At 40.9% G+C, this 15,516-nt stretch overlaps 30 non-coding genes across 30 annotated transcripts; 16 read left to right on the forward strand and 14 right to left on the reverse strand.

Annotated features, from left to right (window-relative positions):
• Nucleotides 1–153: 153 nt before the first annotated feature.
• Trnaf-gaa lies at nt 154–226 on the reverse strand. Its single transcript has one exon. It is a non-coding gene; the product is annotated as a tRNA-Phe (tRNA).
• A 667-nt stretch (nt 227–893) lies between these two features.
• Trnag-gcc lies at nt 894–964 on the forward strand. The gene has a single exon. It is a non-coding gene; the product is annotated as a tRNA-Gly (tRNA).
• Nucleotides 965–1,107: 143 nt separating this feature from the next.
• Trnae-uuc lies at nt 1,108–1,179 on the forward strand. The gene has a single exon. It is a non-coding gene; the product is annotated as a tRNA-Glu (tRNA).
• Nucleotides 1,180–1,627: 448 nt separating this feature from the next.
• Nucleotides 1,628–1,700, reverse strand: Trnaf-gaa. Its single transcript has one exon. It is a non-coding gene; the product is annotated as a tRNA-Phe (tRNA).
• Nucleotides 1,701–3,099: 1,399 nt separating this feature from the next.
• On the reverse strand, nt 3,100–3,172 carry Trnaf-gaa. The gene has a single exon. It is a non-coding gene; the product is annotated as a tRNA-Phe (tRNA).
• Nucleotides 3,173–3,838: 666 nt separating this feature from the next.
• On the forward strand, nt 3,839–3,909 carry Trnag-gcc. Its single transcript has one exon. It is a non-coding gene; the product is annotated as a tRNA-Gly (tRNA).
• Nucleotides 3,910–4,052: 143 nt separating this feature from the next.
• Trnak-uuu lies at nt 4,053–4,124 on the forward strand. The gene has a single exon. It is a non-coding gene; the product is annotated as a tRNA-Lys (tRNA).
• Nucleotides 4,125–4,982: 858 nt separating this feature from the next.
• Trnaf-gaa lies at nt 4,983–5,055 on the reverse strand. Its single transcript has one exon. It is a non-coding gene; the product is annotated as a tRNA-Phe (tRNA).
• Nucleotides 5,056–5,463: 408 nt separating this feature from the next.
• Nucleotides 5,464–5,536, reverse strand: Trnaa-agc. The gene has a single exon. It is a non-coding gene; the product is annotated as a tRNA-Ala (tRNA).
• Nucleotides 5,537–5,723: 187 nt separating this feature from the next.
• Nucleotides 5,724–5,794, forward strand: Trnag-gcc. Its single transcript has one exon. It is a non-coding gene; the product is annotated as a tRNA-Gly (tRNA).
• Nucleotides 5,795–5,937: 143 nt separating this feature from the next.
• Nucleotides 5,938–6,009, forward strand: Trnae-uuc. The gene has a single exon. It is a non-coding gene; the product is annotated as a tRNA-Glu (tRNA).
• Nucleotides 6,010–6,455: 446 nt separating this feature from the next.
• Trnaf-gaa lies at nt 6,456–6,529 on the reverse strand. Its single transcript has one exon. It is a non-coding gene; the product is annotated as a tRNA-Phe (tRNA).
• A 410-nt stretch (nt 6,530–6,939) lies between these two features.
• On the reverse strand, nt 6,940–7,012 carry Trnaa-agc. Its single transcript has one exon. It is a non-coding gene; the product is annotated as a tRNA-Ala (tRNA).
• Nucleotides 7,013–7,199: 187 nt separating this feature from the next.
• On the forward strand, nt 7,200–7,270 carry Trnag-gcc. The gene has a single exon. It is a non-coding gene; the product is annotated as a tRNA-Gly (tRNA).
• Nucleotides 7,271–7,413: 143 nt separating this feature from the next.
• On the forward strand, nt 7,414–7,485 carry Trnae-uuc. Its single transcript has one exon. It is a non-coding gene; the product is annotated as a tRNA-Glu (tRNA).
• Nucleotides 7,486–7,936: 451 nt separating this feature from the next.
• On the reverse strand, nt 7,937–8,009 carry Trnaf-gaa. Its single transcript has one exon. It is a non-coding gene; the product is annotated as a tRNA-Phe (tRNA).
• A 667-nt stretch (nt 8,010–8,676) lies between these two features.
• Trnag-gcc lies at nt 8,677–8,751 on the forward strand. Its single transcript has one exon. It is a non-coding gene; the product is annotated as a tRNA-Gly (tRNA).
• Nucleotides 8,752–8,871: 120 nt separating this feature from the next.
• Trnae-uuc lies at nt 8,872–8,942 on the forward strand. The gene has a single exon. It is a non-coding gene; the product is annotated as a tRNA-Glu (tRNA).
• Nucleotides 8,943–9,390: 448 nt separating this feature from the next.
• Nucleotides 9,391–9,463, reverse strand: Trnaf-gaa. The gene has a single exon. It is a non-coding gene; the product is annotated as a tRNA-Phe (tRNA).
• Nucleotides 9,464–9,869: 406 nt separating this feature from the next.
• Trnaa-agc lies at nt 9,870–9,942 on the reverse strand. The gene has a single exon. It is a non-coding gene; the product is annotated as a tRNA-Ala (tRNA).
• A 183-nt stretch (nt 9,943–10,125) lies between these two features.
• On the forward strand, nt 10,126–10,196 carry Trnag-gcc. Its single transcript has one exon. It is a non-coding gene; the product is annotated as a tRNA-Gly (tRNA).
• A 664-nt stretch (nt 10,197–10,860) lies between these two features.
• Trnaf-gaa lies at nt 10,861–10,933 on the reverse strand. The gene has a single exon. It is a non-coding gene; the product is annotated as a tRNA-Phe (tRNA).
• Nucleotides 10,934–11,597: 664 nt separating this feature from the next.
• Trnag-gcc lies at nt 11,598–11,667 on the forward strand. Its single transcript has one exon. It is a non-coding gene; the product is annotated as a tRNA-Gly (tRNA).
• A 138-nt stretch (nt 11,668–11,805) lies between these two features.
• Nucleotides 11,806–11,877, forward strand: Trnae-uuc. The gene has a single exon. It is a non-coding gene; the product is annotated as a tRNA-Glu (tRNA).
• Nucleotides 11,878–12,325: 448 nt separating this feature from the next.
• Trnaf-gaa lies at nt 12,326–12,398 on the reverse strand. Its single transcript has one exon. It is a non-coding gene; the product is annotated as a tRNA-Phe (tRNA).
• A 409-nt stretch (nt 12,399–12,807) lies between these two features.
• Nucleotides 12,808–12,880, reverse strand: Trnaa-agc. Its single transcript has one exon. It is a non-coding gene; the product is annotated as a tRNA-Ala (tRNA).
• A 183-nt stretch (nt 12,881–13,063) lies between these two features.
• Trnag-gcc lies at nt 13,064–13,134 on the forward strand. The gene has a single exon. It is a non-coding gene; the product is annotated as a tRNA-Gly (tRNA).
• Nucleotides 13,135–13,277: 143 nt separating this feature from the next.
• Trnak-uuu lies at nt 13,278–13,350 on the forward strand. Its single transcript has one exon. It is a non-coding gene; the product is annotated as a tRNA-Lys (tRNA).
• A 1,193-nt stretch (nt 13,351–14,543) lies between these two features.
• On the forward strand, nt 14,544–14,614 carry Trnag-gcc. The gene has a single exon. It is a non-coding gene; the product is annotated as a tRNA-Gly (tRNA).
• Nucleotides 14,615–15,282: 668 nt separating this feature from the next.
• On the reverse strand, nt 15,283–15,354 carry Trnaf-gaa. Its single transcript has one exon. It is a non-coding gene; the product is annotated as a tRNA-Phe (tRNA).
• Between the last annotated feature and the right edge of the window lie 162 nt (nt 15,355–15,516).

The raw sequence follows: 15,516 nt of genomic DNA on the forward strand, positions 1-15,516 counted from the left end.
AATCCATTTTTACAATGACACATATCTATTTTCGTTTTTTTTAACATTTGGTTTCCTAAACAAACTATTTGCCTAAACCGCAAAATAAAAGGGTTATTTTCAAAATTTTGCAGACACACCAAGCTAACCGGCAAAATATTTCAAATTAGTTCCTGCCGAAACCCGGGATTGAACCAGGGACCTTCAGATCTTCAGTCTGACGCTCTCCCACCTGAGCTATTTCGGCATACAGCACAGAACGACTATTCATATTCTTCAGGCGTTTTCGATCATCCACCTAGTTCCCTAGCTGCACACAACAACGGAGCATACAAAATGTCAGGTTATGATAAATATGGATACATATATTTAATAAATTTCTACTCCATTGCCAGTATGTCAATTTGACATAGGCAAGTAAAATATTTTTCAAAATATTTTCCATGCAACTATCTTCGAACCGGTTTAACCAGTGATTTAGGGATGTTTGCTTACTTATCTACAGTCCCCCAATCTACTAACTGATCTATCGAAGGCTGATAACGGCCAGCTTCATTGTTGATCAATCAATATTTGTCATATTATAATACGAAAACTTTTAATGCAAAGCAACGGTTTTCTGAAGAATGATTTCAGATCCAAAGCGTAAAATTTTGGAGGATGCGGGCGTCGATCCCGCTACCTCGCGCATGCTAAGCGCGCGCTCTACCATTTGAGCGAATCCCCCAGTTGCTGCCGTTTCGTGCATCTTTTCGAGCAATCGGTAAAAGATAGATCACTCTTTACGAAATTAAAAATATAATTTCTGAGTTTGATTCGTGTAGCATGGGACCTAATTTATGGGTGTAATTTGAAAATATGTTTCATACAGCGGAGTAACATGATTGCCGAAATTGACCGCTATATGTGGCGTGGCGCTGGTGGTTCAGTGGTAGAATTCTCGCCTGCCACGCGGGAGACCGGGGTTCGATTCCCCGCTAGCGCATAAAATTCCCTTCGGATGCATTGTCCTGACCAATAACACCCATCATGTGGTTTCTTTTTCACACTTACTGTGGCGTAGCAAAATTATCAAAAGAAAGGGGTAATTTAAAAAAAAACGACGCTGTTACGTAAGGCATCGCAAGTTCCCATGTGGTCTAGTGGCTAGGATCTGGCGTTTTCACCGCCATGGCCCGGGTTCGATTCCCGGCGTGGGAAATCCGTTTACATAAATACCCGGCAAAAGAGCCGTTTACGGCAGTACATTTAACACCTGAATGAGTATTGTTGCAGGACACAAACACTGACAAGGATTGGAAGAATCGGGTTTGTCAAAAAGGAAATTGATATTTGAACGAATAAAGTTGAGTTGCGTTTTCCAGAATTTAATGTGTTTTTAATTGATCATATAGGAAAAAAATATGAGGATGCGGGCATCGATCCCGCTACCTCACGCATTCAAAGCGCGCGCTCTCTTATTTGATCTAATCTCCCATAACCGCCGTAACGCATTGAAATCCATTTTTACAATGACACATATCTTTTCGTTTTTTTTAACATTTGGTTTCCTAAACAAACTATTTGCCTAAACCGCAAAATAAAAGGGTTATTTTCAAAATTTTGCAGACACACCAAGCTAACCGGCAAAATATTTCAAATTAGTTCCTGCCGAAACCCGGGATTGAACCAGGGACCTTCAGATCTTCAGTCTGACGCTCTCCCACCTGAGCTATTTCGGCATACAGCACAGAACGACTATTCATATTCTTCAGGCGTTTTCGATCATCCACCTAGTTCCCTAGCTGCACACAACAACGGAGCATACAAAATGTCAGGTTATGATAAATATGGATACATATATTTAATAAATTTCTACTCCATTGGCAGTATATCAATTTGTCATAGGCAAGTAAAATATTTTTCAAAATATTTTCCATGCAACTATCCTTCGAACCGGTTTGAACCAGTGATTTAGGGATGTTTGCTTACTTATCTACAGTCCCCCAATCTACTAACTGTCTATCGAAGGCTGATAACGGCCAGCTTCATTGTTGATCAATCAATATTTGTCATATTATAATACGAAAACTTTTAATGCAAAGCAACGGTTTTCTGAAGAATGATTTCAGATCCAAAGCGTAAAATTTTGGATGATGCGGGCGTCGATCCCGCTACCTCGCGCATGCTAAGCGCGCGCTCTACCATTTGAGCTAATCCCAGAGTTACTGCCGTTTCGTGCATCTTTTCGAGCAATCGGTAAAAGATAGATCACTCTTTACGAAATTAAAAATATAATTTCTGAGTTTGATTCGTGTAGCATGGGACCTAATTTATGGGTGTAATTTGAAAATATGTTTCATACAGCGGAGTAACATGATTGCCGAAATTGACCGCTATATGTGGCGTTGCGCTGGTGGTTCAGTGGTAGAATTCTCGCCTGCCGCGGGAGACCGGGGTTCGATTCCCCGCTAGCGCATAAAATTCCCTTCGGATGCATTGTCCTGACCAATAACACCCATCATGTGGTTTCTTTTTCACACTTACTGTGGCGTGGCAAAATTACCAAAGAAAGGGGTAATTTAAAAAAAAAACGACGCTGTTACGTAAGGCATCGCAAGTTCCCATGTGGTTGGCTAGGATCTGGCGTTTTCACCGCCATGGCCCGGGTTCGATTCCCGGCATGGGAAATCCGTTTACATAAATACCCGGCAAAAGAGCCGTTTTCGGCAGTACATTTAACACCTAAATGAGTATTGTTGCAGGACACAAACACTGACAAGGATTGGAAGAATCGGGTTTGTCAAAAAGGAAATAGATTTTTTGAACGAATAAAGTTGAGTTGCGTTTTCCAGAATTTAATGTGTTTTTAATTGATCATATAGGAAAAAAATATGAGGATGCGGGCATCGATCCCGCTACCTCACGCATTCAAAGCGCGCGCTCTCTTATTTGATCTAATCTCCCATAACCGCCGTAACGCATTGAAATCCATTTTTACAATGACACATATCTATTTTCGTTTTTTTTAACATTTGGTTTCCTAAACAAACTATTTGCCTAAACCGCAAAATAAAAGGGTTATTTTCAAAATTTTGCAGACACACCAGGCTAACCGGCAAAATATTTCAAATTAGTTCCTGTTGAAACCCGGGATTGAACCAGGGACCTTCAGATCTTCAGTCTGACGCTCTCCCACCTGAGCTATTTCGGCATACAGCACAGAACGACTATTCATATTCTTCAGGCGTTTTCGATCATCCACCTAGTTCCCTAGCTGCACACAACAACGGAGCATACAAAATGTCAGGTTATGATAAATATGGATACATATATTTAATAAATTTCTACTCCATTGCCAGTATGTCAATTTGACATAGGCAAGTAAAATATTTTTCAAAATATTTTCCATGCAACTATCCTTCGAACCGGTTTAACCAGTGATTTAGGGATGTTTGCTTACTTATCTACAGTCCCCCAATCTACTAACTGATCTATCGAAGGCTGATAACGGCCAGCTTCATTGTTGATCAATCAATATTTGTCATATTATAATACGAAAACTTTTAATGCAAAGCAACGGTTTTCTGAAGAATGATTTCAGATCCAAAGCGTAAAATTTTGGAGGATGCGGCGTTGATCCCGCTACCTCGCGCATGCTAAGCGCGCGCTCTACCATTTGAGCTAATCCCCCAGTTGCTGCCGTTTCGTGCATCTTTTCGAGCATTCGGTAAAAGATAGATCACTCTTTACGAAATTAAAAATATAATTTCTGAGTTTGATTCGTGTAGCATGGGACCTAATTTATGGGTTAATTTGAAAATATGTTTCATACAGCGGAGTAAGATGATTGCCGAAATTGACCGCTATATGTGGCGTGGCGCTGGTGGTTCAGTGGTAGAATTCTCGCCTGCCACGCGGGAAACCAGGGTTCGATTCCCCGCTAGCGCATAAAATTCCCTTCGGATGCATTGTCCTGACCAATAACACCCATCATGTGGTTTCTTTTTCACACTTACTGTGGCGTAGCAAAATTATCAAAAGAAAGGGGTAATTTAAAAAAAAACGACGCTGTTACATAAGGCATCGCAAGTTCCTTTGTGGTCTAGTGGCTAGGATCTGGCGTTTTTACCGCCATGGCCCGGGTTCGATTCCCGCCGTGGGAAATCCGTTTACATAAATACCCAACAAAAGAGCCGTTTTCGGCAGTACATTTAACACCTGAATGAGTATTGTTGAAGGACACAAACACTGACAAGGATTGGAAGAATCGGGTTTGTCAAAAAGGAAATTGATATTTGAACGAATAAAGTTGAGTTGCGTTTTCCAGAATTTAATGTGTTTTTAATTGATCATATAGAAAAAATATGAGGATGCGGGCATCGATCCCGCTACCTCACGCATTCAAAGCGCGCGCTCTCTTATTTGATCTAATCTCCCATAACCGCCGTAACGCATTGAAATCCATTTTTACAATGACACATATCTATATTTTCGTTTTTTTTAACATTTGGTTTCCTAAACAAACTATTTGCCTAAACCGCAAAATAAAAGGGTTATTTTCAAAATTTTGCAGACACACCAAGCTAACCGGCAAAATATTTCAAATTAGTTCCTGCCGAAACCCGGGATTGAACCAGGGACCTTCAGATCTTCAGTCTGACGCTCTCCCACCCGAGCTATTTGTCAAAAAGGAAATTGATATTTGAACGAATAAAGTTGAGTTGCGTTTTCCAGAATTTAATGTGTTTTTAATTGATCATATAGAAAAAAATATGAGGATGCGGGCATCGATCCCGCTACCTCACGCATTCAAAGCGCGCGCTCTCTTATTTGATCTAATCTCCCATAACCGCCGTAACGCATTGAAATCCATTTTTACAATGACACATATCTATATTTTCGGTTTTTTTAACATTTGGTTTCCTAAACAAACTATTTGCCTAAACCGCAAAATAAAAGGGTTATTTTCAAAATTTTGCAGACACACCAAGCTAACCGGAAAAATATTTCAAATTAGTTCCTGCCGAAACCCGGGATTGAACCAGGGACCTTCAGATCTTCAGTCTGACGCTCTCCCACCTGAGCTATTTCGGCATACAGCACAGAACGACTATTCATATTCTTCAGGCGTTTTCGATCATCCACCTAGTTCCCTAGCTGCACACAACAACGGAGCATACAAAATGTCAGGTTATGATAAATATGGATACATATATTTAATAAATTTCTACTCCATTGCCAGTATATCAATTTGACATAGGCAAGTAAAATATTTTTCAAAATATTTTCCATGCAACTATCCTTCGAACCGGTTTAACCAGTGATTTAGGGATGTTTGCTTACTTATCTACAGTCCCCCAATCTACTAACTGATCTATCGAAGGCTGATAACGGCCAGCTTCATTGTTGATCAATCAATATTTGTCATATTATAATACGAAAACTTTTAATGCAAAGCAACGGTTTTCTGAAGAATGATTTCAGATCCAAAGCGTAAAATTTTGGAGGATGCGGGCGTCGATCCCGCTACCTCGCGCATGCTAAGCGCGCGCTCTACCATTTGAGCTAATCCCCCAGTTGCTGCCGTTTCGTGCATCTTTTCGAGCAATGGGTAAAAGATAGATCACTCTTTACGAAATTAAAAATATAATTTCTGAGTTTGATTCGTGTAGCATGGGACCTAATTTATGGGTGTAATTTGAAAATATGTTTCATACAGCGGAGTAAGATGATTGCCGAAATTGACCGCTACATGTGGCGTGGCGCTGGTGGTTCAGTGGTAGAATTCTCGCCTGCCACGCGGGAGACCGGGGTTCGATTCCCCGCTAGCGCATAAAATTCCCTTCGGATGCATTGTCCTGACCAATAACACCCATCATGTGGTTTCTTTTTCACACTTACTGTGGCGTAGCAAAATTATCAAAAGAAAGGGGTAATTTAAAAAAAAACGACGCTGTTACGTAAGGCATCGCAAGTTCCCATGTGGTCTAGTGGCTAGGATCTGGCGTTTTCACCGCCATGGCCCGGGTTCGATTCCCGGCGTGGGAAATCCGTTTACATAAATACCCGGCAAAAGAGCCGTTTACGGCAGTACATTTAACACCTGAATGAGTATTGTTGCAGGACACAAACACTGACAAGGATTGGAAGAATCGGGTTTGTCAAAAAGGAAATTGATATTTGAACGAATAAAGTTGAGTTGCGTTTTCCAGAATTTAATGTGTTTTTAATTGATCATATAGGAAAAAATATGAGGATGCGGGCATCGATCCCGCTACCTCACGCATTCAAAGCGCGCGCTCTCTTATTTGATCTAATCTCCCATAACCGCCGTAACGCATTGAAATCCATTTTTACAATGACACATATCTATTTTCGTTTTTTTTAACATTTGGTTTCCTAAACAAACTATTTGCCTAAACCGCAAAATAAAAGGGTTATTTTCAAAATTTTGCAGACACCAAGCTAACCGGCAAAATATTTCAAATTGTTCCTGCCGAAACCCGGGATTGAACCAGGGACCTTTCAGATCTTCAGTCTGACGCTCTCCCACCTGAGCTATTTCGGCATACAGCACAGAACGACTATTCATATTCTTCAGGCGTTTTCGATCATCCACCTAGTTCCCTAGCTGCACACAACAACGGAGCATACAAAATGTCAGGTTATGATAAATATGGATACATATATTTAATAAATTTCTACTCCATTGCCAGTATATCAATTTGACATAGGCAAGTAAAATATTTTTCAAAATATTTTCCATGCAACTATCCCTCGAACCGGTTTTGAACCAGTGATTTAGGGATGTTTGCTTACTTATCTACAGTCCCCCAATCTACTAACTGGTCTATCGAAGGCTGATAACGGCCAGCTTCATTGTTGATCAATCAATATTTGTCATATTATAATACGAAAACTTTTAATGCAAAGCAACGGTTTTCTGAAGAATGATTTCAGATCCAAAGCGTAAAATTTTGGAGGATGCGGGCGTCGATCCCGCTACCTCGCGCATGCTAAGCGCGCGCTCTACCATTTGAGCTAATCCCCCAGTTGCTGCCGTTTCGTGCATCTTTTCGAGCAATGTGTAAAAGATAGATCACTCTTTACGAAATTAAAAATATAATTTCTGAGTTTGATTCGTGTAGCATGGGACCTAATTTATGGGTGTAATTTGAAAATATGTTTCATACAGCGGAGTAAGATGATTGCCGAAATTGACCGCTACATGTGGCGTGGCGCTGGTGGTTCAGTGGTAGAATTCTCGCCTGCCACGCGGGAGACCGGGGTTCGATTCCCCGCTAGCGCATAAAATTCCCTTCGGATGCATTGTCCTGACCAATAACACCCATCATGTGGTTTCTTTTTCACACTTACTGTGGCGTAGCAAAATTATCAAAAGAAAGGGGTAATTTAAAAAAAAACGACGCTGTTACGTAAGGCATCGCAAGTTCCCATGTGGTCTACTGGCTAGGATCTGGCGTTTTCACCGCCATGGCCCGGGTTCGATTCCCGGCGTGGGAAATCCGTTTACATAAATACCCGGCAAAAAAGCCGTTTACGGCAGTACATTTAACACCTGAATGAGTATTGTTGCAGGACACAAACACTGACAAGGATTGGAAGAATCGGGTTTGTCAAAAAGGAAATTGATATTTGAACGAATAAAGTTGAGTTGCGTTTTCCAGAATTTAATGTGTTTTTAATTGATCATATAGAAAAAAATATGAGGATGCGGGCATCGATCCCGCTACCTCACGCATTCAAAGCGCGCGCTCTCTTATTTGATCTAATCTCCCATAACCGCCGTAACGCATTGAAATCCATTTTTACAATGACACATATCTATATTTTCGGTTTTTTTAACATTTGGTTTCCTAAACAAACTATTTGCCTAAACCGCAAAATAAAAGGGTTATTTTCAAAATTTTGCAGACACACCAAGCTAACCGGCAAAATATTTAAAATTAGTTCCTGCCGAAACCCGGGATTGAACCAGAGACCTTCAGATCTTCAGTCTGACGCTCTCCCACCTGAGCTATTTCGGCATACAGCACAGAACAACTATTCATATTCTTTAGGCGTTTTCGATCATCCACCTAGTTCCCTAGCTGCACACAACAACGGAGCATATAAAATGTCAGGTTATGATAAATATGGATACATATATTTAATAAATTTCTACTCCATTGCCAGTATATCAATTTGACATAGGCAAGTAAAATATTTTTCAAAATATTTTCCATGCAACTATCCTTCGAACCGGTTTAACCAGTGATTAGGGATGTTTGCTTACTTATCTACAGTCCCCCAATCTACTAACTGATCTATCGAAGGCTGATAACGGCAAGCTTCATTGTTGATCAATCAATATTTGTCATATTATAATACGAAAACTTTTAATGCAAAGCAACGGTTTTCTAAAGAATGATTTCAGATCCAAAGCGTAAAATTTTGGAGGATGCGGGCGTCGATCCCGCTACCTCGCGCATGCTAAGCGCGCGCTCTACCATTTCAGCTAATCCCCCAGTTGCTGCCGTTTCGTGCATCTTTTCGAGCAATCGGTAAAAGATAGATCACTCTTTACGAAATTAAAAATATAATTTCTGAGTTTGATTCGTGTAGCATGGGACCTAATTTATGGGTGTAATTTGAAAATATGTTTCATACAGCGGAGTAACATGATTGCCGAAATTGACCGCTATATGTGGCGTTGCGCTGGTGGTTCAGTGGTAGAATTCTCGCCTGCCACGCGGGAGACCGGGGTTCGTTCGATTCCCCGCTAGCGCAAAATTCCCTTCGGATGCATTGTCCTGACCAATAACACCCATCATGTGGTTTCCTTTTCACACTTACTGTGGCGTAGCAATTTAAAAAAAAAACGACGCTGTTACGTAAGGCATCGCAAGTTCCCATGTGGTCTAGTGGCTAGGATCTGGCGTTTTCACCGCCATGCCCGGGTTCGATTCCCGGCGTGGGAAATCCGTTTACATAAATACCCGGCAAAAAGCCGTTTACGGCAGTACATTTAACACCTGAATGAGTATTGTTGCAGGACACAAACACTGACAAGGATTGGAAGAATCGGGTTTGTCAAAGAGGAAATTGATATTTGAACGAATAAAGTTGAGTTGCGTTTTCCAGAATTTAATGTGTTTTTAATTGATCATATAGGAAAAAAATATGAGGATGCGGGCATCGATCCCGCTACCTCACGCATTCAAAGCGCGCGCTCTCTTATTTGATCTAATCTCCCATAACCGCCGTAACGCATTGAAATCCATTTTTACAATGACACATATCTATTTTCGTTTTTTTAACATTTGGTTTCCTAAACAAACTATTTGCCTAAACCGCAAAATAAAAGGGTTATTTTCAAAATTTTGCAGACACACCAAGCTAACCGGCAAAATATTTCAAATTAGTTCCTGCCGAAACCCGGGATTGAACCAGGGACCTTCAGATCTTCAGTCTGACGCTCTCCCACCTGAGCTATTTCGGCATACAGCACAGAACGACTATTCATATTCTTCAGGCGTTTTCGATCATCCACCTAGTTCCCTAGCTGCACACAACAACGGAGCATACAAAATGTCAGGTTATGATAAATATGGATACATATATTTAATAAATTTCTACTCCATTGCCAGTATGTCAATTTGACATAGGCAAGTAAATATTTTTCAAAATATTTTCCATGCAACTATCTTCGAACCGGTTTAACCAGTGATTTAGGGATGTTTGCTTACTTATCTACAGTCCCCCAATCTACTAACTGATCTATCGAAGGCTGATAACGGCCAGCTTCATTGTTGATCAATCAATATTTGTCATATTATAATACGAAAACTTTTAATGCAAAGCAACGGTTTTCTGAAGAATGATTTCAGATCCAAAGCGTAAAATTTTGGAGGATGCGGGCGTCGATCCCGCTACCTCGCGCATGCTAAGCGCGCGCTCTACCATTTGAGCTAATCCCCCAGTTGCTGCCGTTTCGTGCATCTTTTCGAGCAATCGGTAAAAGATAGATCACTCTTTACGAAATTAAAAATATAATTTCTGAGTTTGATTCGTGTAGCATGGGACCTTTATGGGTGTAATTTGAAATATGTTTCATACAGCGGAGTAACATGATTGCCGAAATTGACCGCTATATGTGGCGTGGCGCTGGTGGTTCAGTGGTAGAATTCTCGCCTGCCACGCGGGAGACCGGGGTTCGATTCCCCGCTAGCGCATAAAATTCCCTTCGGATGCATTGTCCTGACCAATAACACCCATCATGTGGTTTCTTTTTCACACTTACTGTGGCGTAGCAAAATTATCAAAAGAAAGGGGTAATTTAAAAAAAAACGACGCTGTTACGTAAGGCATCGCAAGTTCCATGTGGTCTAGTGGCTAGGATCTGGCGTTTTACCGCCATGGCCCGGGTTCGATTCCCGGCGTGGGAAATCCGTTTACATAAATACCCGGCAAAAGAGCCGTTTACGGCAGTACATTTAACACCTGAATGAGTATTGTTGCAGGACACAAACACTGACAAGGATTGGAAGAATGGGTTTGTCAAAAAGGAAATTGATATTTGAACGAATAAAGTTGAGTTGCGTTTTCCAGAATTTAATGTGTTTTTAATTGATCATATAGGAAAAAAATATGAGGATGCGGGCATCGATCCCGCTACCTCACGCATTCAAAGCGCGCGCTCTCTTATTTGATCTAATCTCCCATAACCGCCGTAACGCATTGAAATCCATTTTTACAATGACACATATCTATATTTTCGGTTTTTTTAACATTTGGTTTCCTAAACAAACTATTTGCCTAAACCGCAAAATAAAAGGGTTATTTTCAAAATTTTGCAGACACACCAAGCTAACCGGCAAAATATTTCAAATTAGTTCCTGCCGAAACCCGGGATTGAACCAGGGACCTTCAGATCTTCAGTCTGACGCTCTCCCACCTGAGCTATTTCGGCATACAGCACAGAACGACTATTCATATTCTTCAGGCGTTTTCGATCATCCACCTAGTTCCCTAGCTGCACACAACAACGGAGCATACAAAATGTCAGGTTATGATAAATATGGATACATATTTAATAAATTTCTACTCCATTGCCAGTATGTCAATTTGACATAGGCAAGTAAAATATTTTTCAAAATATTTTCCATGCAACTATCCTTCGAACCGGTTTAACCAGTGATTTAGGGATGTTTGCTTACTTATCTACAGTCCCCCAATCTACTAACTGTCTATCGAAGGCTGATAACGGCCAGCTTCATTGTTGATCAATCAATATTTGTCATATTATAATACGAAAACTTTTAATGCAAAGCAACGGTTTTCTGAAGAATGATTTCAGATCCAAAGCGTAAAATTTTGGAGGATGCGGGCGTCGATCCCGCTACCTCGCGCATGCTAAGCGCGCGCTCTACCATTTGAGCTAATCCCCAGTTGCTGCCGTTTCGTGCATCTTTTCGAGCAATGCGTAAAAGATAGATCACTCTTTACGAAATTAAAAATATAATTTCTGAGTTTGATTCGTGTAGCATGGGACCTAATTTATGGGTGTAATTTGAAAATATGTTTCATACAGCGGAGTAACATGATTGCCGAAATTGACCGCTATATGTGGCGTGGCGCTGGTGGTTCAGTGGTAGAATTCTCGCCTGCCACGCGGAGACCGGGGTTCGATTCCCCGCTAGCGCATAAAATTCCCTTCGGATGCATTGTCCTGACCAATAACACCCATCATGTGGTTTCTTTTTCACACTTACTGTGGCGTAGCAAAATTATCAAAGAAAGGGGTTTAAAAAAAACGACGCTGTTACGTAAGGCATCGCAAGTTCCCATGTGGTCTAGTGGCTAGGATCTGGCGTTTTCACCGCCATGGCCCGGGTTCGATTCCCGGCGTGGGAAATCCGTTTACATAATACCCGGCAAAAGAGCCGTTTACGGCAGTACATTTAACACCTGAATGAGTATTGTTGCAGGACACAAACACTGACAAGGATTGGAAGAATCGGGTTTGTCAAAAAGGAAATTGATATTTGAACGAATAAAGTTGAGTTGCGTTTTCCAGAATTTAATGTGTTTTTAATTGATCATATAGGAAAAAAATATGAGGATGCGGGCATCGATCCCGCTACCTCACGCATTCAAAGCGCGCGCTCTCTTATTTGATCTAATCTCCCCATAACCGCCGTAACGCATTGAAATCCATTTTACAATGACACATATCTATTTTCGTTTTTTTAACATTTGGTTTCCTAAACAAACTATTTGCCTAAACCGCAAAATAAAAGGGTTATTTTCAAAATTTTGCAGACACACCAAGCTAACCGGCAAAATATTTCAAATTAGTTCCTGCCGAAACCCGGGATTGAACCAGGGACCTTCAGATCTTCAGTCTGACGCTCTCCCACCTGAGCTATTTCGGCATACAGCACAGAACGACTATTCATATTCTTCAGGCGTTTTCGATCATCCACCTAGTTCCCTAGCTGCACACAACAACGGAGCATACAAAATGTCAGGTTATGATAAATATGGATACATATATTTAATAAATTTCTACTCCATTGCCAGTATATCAATTTGACATAGGCAAGTAAAATATTTTTCAAAATATTTCCATGCAACTATCCTTCGAACCGGTTTTGAACCAGTGATTTAGGGATGTTTGCTTACTTATCTACAGTCCCCCAATCTACTAACTGATCTATCGAAGGCTGATAACGGCCAGCTTCATTGTTGATCAATCAATATTTGTCATATTATAATACGAAAACTTTTAATGCAAAGCAACGGTTTTCTGAAGAATGATTTCAGATCCAAAGCGTAAAATTTTGGAGGATGCGGGCGTCGATCCCGCTACCTCGCGCATGCTAAGCGCGCGCTCTACCATTTGAGCTAATCCCCCAGTTGCTGCCGTTTCGTGCATCTTTTCGAGCAATGGTAAAAGATAGATCACTCTTTACGAAATTAAAAATATAATTTCTGAGTTTGATTCGTGTAGCATGGGACCTAATTTATGGGTGTAATTTGAAAATATGTTTCATACAGCGGAGTAACATGATTGCCGAATTGACCACTATTGTGGCGTGCGCTGGTGGTTCAGTGGTAGAATTCTCGCCTGCCACGCGGGAGACCGGGGTTCGATTCCCCGCTAGCGCATAAAATTCCCTTCGGATGCATTGTCCTGACCAATAACACCCATCATGTGGTTTCTTTTTCACACTTACTGTGGCGTAGCAAAATTATCAAAAGAAAGGGGTAATTTAAAAAAAAAACGACGCTGTTACGTAAGGCATCGCAAGTTCCATGTGGTCTAGTGGCTAGGATCTGGCGTTTTTCACCGCCATGGCCCGGGTTCGATTCCCGGCGTGGGAAATCCGTTTACATAAATACCCGGCAAAAGAGCCGTTTACGGCAGTACATTTAACACCTGAATGAGTATTGTTGCAGGACACAAACACTGACAAGGATTGGAAGAATCGGGTTTGTCAAAAAGGAATTGATATTTGAACGAATAAAGTTGAGTTGCGTTTTCCAGAATTTAATGTGTTTTTTAATTGATCATATAGGAAAAAAATATGAGGATGCGGGCATCGATCCCGCTACCTCACGCATTCAACGCGCGCGCGCTCTCTTATTTTGATCTAATCCCCATAACGCCGTAACGCATTGAAATCCTTTTTACAATGACACATATTTCTATCGTTTCGTTTTTTTTAACATTTTTGGTTTCCTAAACAAACTTTTGCCTTAAACCGCAAAATAAAAGGGTTATTTTCAAAATTTTGCAGACACACCAAGCTAAACCGGGCAAAAATATTTCAAATTAGCTTTCCTGCCGAAACCCGGGGCACCATTGAACCAGGGACCTTCAGATCTTCAGTCTGACGCTCTCCCACCTGAGCTATTTCGGCATACAGCACAGAACGACTATTATCTTTCAGGCGTTTTCGATCAATCCACCTAGTTCCTAGCTGCACACAACAACGGAGCATCATGTTCAGTATGATAAATATATGGATACATATATTTAATAAATTTCTACTATTGCCAGTATGTCAATTTGACATAAGGCAAGTAAATATTTTTCAAAATATTTTCCATGCAACTATCCTCGAACCGGTTTTAACCAGTGATTTAGGGATGTTTGCTTACTTATTACAGTCCCCCAATCTACTAACTGTCTATCGAAGGCTGATAACGGCCAGCTTCATTGTTGATCAATCAATATTTGTCATATTATAATACGAAAACTTTTAATGCAAAGCAACGGTTTTCTGAAGAATGATTTCAGATCCAAAGCGTAAAATTTTGGAGGATGCGGGCGTCGATCCCGCTACCTCGCGCATGCTAAGCGCGCGCTCTACCATTTGAGCTAATCCCCAGTTGCTGCCGTTTCGTGCATCTTTTCGAGCAATCGGTAAAAGATAGATCACTCTTTACGAAATTAAAAATATAATTTCTGAGTTTGATTCGTGTAGCATGGGACCTAATTTATGGGTGTAATTTGAAAATATGTTTCATACAGCGGAGTAAGTGATTGCCGAAATTGACCGCTATGTGGCGTGGCGCTGGTGGTTCAGTGGTAGAATTCTCGCCTGCCACGCGGGAGACCGGGGTTCGATTCCCCGCTAGCGCATAAAATTCCCTTCGGATGCATTGTCCTGACCAATAACACCCATCATGTGGTTTCTTTTTCACACTTACTGTGGCGTAGCAAAATTATCAAAAGAAAGGGGTAATTTAAAAAAAAACGACGCTGTTACGTAAGGCATCGCAAGTTCCCATGTGGTCTCTGGCTAGGATCTGGCGTTTTCACCGCCATGGCCCGGGTTCGATTCCCGGCGTGGGAAATCCGTTTACATAAATACCCGGCAAAAAAGAGCCGTTTACGGCAGTACATTTAACACCTGAATGAGTATTGTTGCAGGACACAAACACTGACAAGGATTGGAAGAATCGGGTTTGTCAAAAAGGAAATTGATATTTGAACGAATAAAGTTGAGTTGCGTTTTCCAGAATTTAATGTGTTTTTAATTGATCATATAGGAAAAAAATATGAGGATGCGGGCATCGATCCCGCTACCTCACGCATTCAAAGCGCGCGCTCTCTTATTTGATCTAATCTCCCATAACCGCCGTAACGCATTGAAATCCATTTTTACAATGACACATATCTATATTTTCGGTTTTTTTAACATTTGGTTTCCTAAACAAACTATTTGCCTAAACCGCAAAATAAAAGGGTTATTTTCAAAATTTTGCAGACACACCAAGCTAACCGGCAAAATATTTCAAATTAGTTCCTGCCGAAACCCGGGATTGAACCAGGGACCTTCAGATCTTCAGTCTGACGCTCTCCACCTGAGCTATTTCGGCATACAGCACAGAACGACTATTCATATTCTTCAGGCGTTTTCGATCATCCACCTAGTTCCCTAGCTGCACACAACAACGGAGCATACAAAATGTCAGGTTATGATAAATATGGATACATATATTTAATAAATTTCTACTCCATTGCCAGTATATCAATTTGAC

This window comes from Dendronephthya gigantea, unplaced genomic scaffold, assembly GCF_004324835.1.
Source record: "Dendronephthya gigantea isolate DGI-Jeju-01 unplaced genomic scaffold, DenGig_1.0 000149F, whole genome shotgun sequence".
NCBI classification, from domain to species: domain Eukaryota; kingdom Metazoa; phylum Cnidaria; class Anthozoa; order Malacalcyonacea; family Nephtheidae; genus Dendronephthya; species Dendronephthya gigantea.